The sequence below is a fragment of the Pinus tabuliformis genome, chromosome J, assembly GCF_031772625.1.
Source record: "Pinus tabuliformis cultivar Carrire ecotype Pingquan chromosome J, CPIR1, whole genome shotgun sequence".
Classification (NCBI taxonomy): domain Eukaryota; kingdom Viridiplantae; phylum Streptophyta; class Pinopsida; order Pinales; family Pinaceae; genus Pinus; species Pinus tabuliformis.
Window position 1 is genome coordinate 1,312,017,392 of NC_142295.1, and position 4,482 is coordinate 1,312,021,873.

The following is a 4,482-nucleotide window of genomic DNA, read 5'->3' on the forward strand; positions in this document are numbered from 1 at the left end:
GCATAGGCGGCAAATTTAGTGATTTATTCAGAGGTGTTGATAACATTTCCAGTTGGCATTTAGAACTGGAGAGATATGGGAGTTGATTAATGAGATTTTAGCATGTGGGAGAACATTGGCATTAAAAACGAGAACGTAAAAAAGTCTAAGCCATTGATATGCAACAGTAAATAGGTCCTGAAATGAAGCAACTTCCAGAAGATATGGCTATCACACCTTGGAGTGCATTGCAAGGAGGGAATGATGAAAAAATTGTCAAGACAATATTATCTCGTGTGAGGTCAGGGGAATTATCATTGGACGGAATGTTTGAGGAATTTCAAAAGTAAGTTTGTTGAATTATTTTTATTTATTTCTAGATTATAATTTTCTTTTAAGTATAACATATTGTTCTTGGTAGTATTTGTTATACATATCATTACATAAACTTTTTTTACTTTATCTATGCAGTCACAAAGTTTACATGAAAAATCAAGAACAAATGGTTAAATTGTTGAATGAAGATAGTTGGAATGATGTTGTACGCAACTATCCAGATTCAAGTTCTATATCAACATTAAAAAAAATTATCTTGCATTTAAAAAGGTATGTTGATTTATACATTCATTTTTATTCATTTGTGTACTATTTTTTAGTTTATAACTTACACATATATTTGTTCAGAGCCTTTATTGAAAAAATAAAGATCAAAAGACTAAAGAAGCAATATATTAAGAATTTTGAACTTGATCCAACTCTTACTCATTTCATTTAGAATGGGCTAGACACTATTCAATATCAAGTAATACAAGGTGACTGTGAATACATTGCTAAACTCATACCTAAAAGGGATTATGCACTAGTTATTGCAGATATTCCACATCGTTTCAATATTCCAAAACATGACTATGATAGTGACTCTTATACTTATCAAGCTCTTAGTAAAGTGGTTGTGGGATTTCTAGAAGTCACGTCATCACCATTATGGAGATTTGTGACATTTCATTCAGACACACAATTGGCAATGTTATTGTCAAGCTTTAAGGGGAAAAACAAATTCAAGGATGCAACTTACATGGTAAGACGTTTAAAAATATATATTTGATTAATGTTAAAAAATTCATTTATGTACAAGTTAATTGAACTTTTACTATTTCATGTTACAAACAAAAGTCAAATCTTTTTAACTGTGAAGATCAACTATTTATAAATGATTGTGAATTCATCATATTGATAGTTGGGCAAAAGATGATAACTATATGTTTATGATTTTTAATCGGATAGATGGAAAGAGTCATAGATAAATACTGACTTATGATGTTGTGTGAGAAAATTAACATATGAAGACAAAGAAGCAAAAGAAGAGATAGTTAACATTTATAAAAAACCACAGTTATTGATTAACTATCGTATAGACATATGTTCAAATGAAGGAGATTGGGTTCTAGATTTATTTTCTGGCTTATGTAAATTTTATTATATAGAATTGAATTTCAATATGTTATTTCTTAATTTATATGTCATTGTACTAATTTACTTTATTATTTCTTTTGTGCTTAATAATTAGGTACAACACTAGCATGTTGCCTTCAAAAAGGAAGAAATTGCATTACAATTGAAAAATATCCAATACAGTGCAATTTCATTCAGCAAAGAATTAATGCTCTTTAATTTCTTCCCAAATGCAATGCAAGAAATTGGGTTGAAGAAAGGGGACTTTAGTGAATCACGTGGCAAAAAAGGCAAAGGAACCCCAACCACCATTACACGAAATGATTGGAAAGGCATACATAGGGAGATTCGCAGACATCAAAGATCCATTAGAAGAGGAAAATGAGCAAAATGAAGAAGAAAATATTGTGAAAAAAGACAATGATGAAACTCTAGAGGATGAAGAGTTTGGATTACGTGGCATTATTGATTAAATTTAAGTTATGCTTGGAAATCAAACTCATTTTTTGTAACTATTAATTAGTTATACTTGTAATTTTTTGACTTTGACATTTTATGAAAAGAATATGCATTCAATTAAGGTTGTTATGTGTTCAATATTTGTATTATGTGATTTTCGCATTATTTTTATATTAATAATTATTTTTTGAAACAAAATGATTATTATATTTTTTGACATGAAATTCATAAAAAAAACTATTATTTAACCATTTTTAGTTAAAAATTTCCTATAAAAATTATGATTTTGACATGTCATTTCTAGCAAAAAATTACAAAAAATTATCAAAACGTGTAGTTTTTTAGTTATATTTATGTTAAAAATTGTTATTTTTATGTCAATTGTTAAAAATTATTGTTTTTTAGATAAAATTATTTCATGTGGATTGAAAAATTAATTAACGATGTATAAATATGTAGAATATCGAAAATTCAAATATCGACCTTCTTCTTTAAATATGCAAAACAATAAAAACCTCACTACAAAAAATAAATAAATAAATAAAATAAAAAATAAACTAAAAACAAGAAAATATGAAGAAGAAGACCACTTAAAAAATTATTATATTTAGAAAATAATTATTTACATTTCATAGATTAGAAAATTTAAAGTCAAAAAATAGGTCTTTTAAAAAAAGGGCCTGGTGTAGAATTACCACTTTTTTAAATCAGCATGAAAAATCACTACCATTCTAAAACGCAATGTACATAAAAAATTTTATAGTGCCAAAAACTATGCTATAAAAAAACATGTGTGTTCTGCATCACCCCTTTTCAAAATGGGGTCACTTTTTTGCTGTCTCTACGAAACGGATAACAGTGTCAGTTCTCGTTTCAAAGTTTACATTGTTAGGTTTTCTTGGAGATTTAAATCTCCCGATTTAGATCTCCACTCGAAGACTTATTTTTATTTCTTTTCTGGACCTTCCTAGTACATACAAGGCATCACCATTCTGGCCCTCCATATTTTTTCGTCTCATCCCCTCCGACAACAAGGTTGAGACTATTTCATCAAACTGAAAGGTAGTTTCATTGCTACCTATTGCAATGACCAGACTATCCCACGAATCTGGTAGAGAGCAAAACAAACTAATGCACTTATCTTCATTTGAAATTTTAATATCAACAGATAATAACTAGCTTACCACAATATTAAAGGCATTCAGATTCTCTGTCACTGAGTCTCCATCTTTCATCGTCATGTTATACAACATTTTCTGTAGGAACAATTTATTCATGAGAGACTTAGATTGGTAGAAAGTCCTTAACTTGTCCCACAAATCATTCGCCAAAGCTTCCCTTGATACATTCAACAATACCGAATCTGAGACACACAATCATATTGTGATATTTGCCTTCCAATCCAACTTCGCCCAGTCTTCAACTGACATTATTGTTGGTTTAGTACTCGGATATACCGCGATCCACTGATCTTTATCCACTAGCAGATCCTCCATCTTGAGTTTTCACAACTCAAAACTTTGACCATTGAATTTATCGATCTCTATCTTTCCACGGCTCACTGTCTTCTTTCACCGCAAGAATCGATCCCGTAGATCTCCCACTGAACAGGGTCTACCACACGCCCGACCAAAACCCCTCAGCAGCAAAGGCATCCCCTTTAAGCCAAAATAGCTATGATACCAAATGTAGGTTTTAACTTTGTACATAAATTACCTACAAATGAATTCTTAAAAGCAGAAAATAAACAATGGCGAGAGAATAAAACATAAAACATATATACGCAGATATTTTCCCTGGATCAAAAAAATGGGATTGCCAGATTGATTTTCATTATATTTCTTTCAATGTTATAATACATATATATACATGTCGAAGCATCCATAAACCCCAATCCATTAACCTTGGATTAAAACATAACCACAGTTCCCTTGACCAGATCTACAAAATACCATGGATAGAAAACCATCATGCCCAAACCATGTGCAAAATCCATGCACAAACCATAGGTAGGACTGCCCACCTAATATAGGGTTCAAAAAAACTTCCCGAGGCACTGCCCCGAAACCTGTGTAGGGGGGCTACCATTGCCTTGCATACCTCCCGACGCAATGTACCAGGGTGTAGTCATGGAAAGAATATAACATAACCCAACATATATATAATATTAATCCCTTGGGTTTAATATTATTCCCTTGGATTTATAATACATTTTGGTTTATAATGTCAATCCCTGGGTTTATTTGGTTCATATTCCTAGGGTATAATATTATTGATAGGGTTTACAATATTAATCCTAGGGTTTAATATAAATCCCTTGGGTTTAATAATCAAGTCATCCATGGTCAACGATGGTCCAATGTCACAATGTGCCAAAGAATGTCTCGATATGAAAATCAACCATGGTCAATTATGGTCCAACGTCACATTGTGATAAACATCGTCCCAATATGAAAATCAATGATGGTAAATCATGGTCAACCATATTTATTTTAAGGTTTATAATATTTATCTTAGGGGTTTTTATTATACCTTGGGTTATATAATATTAATCCCTTGGTTTTAATATATATTCCCTTGCAACGAGCCACT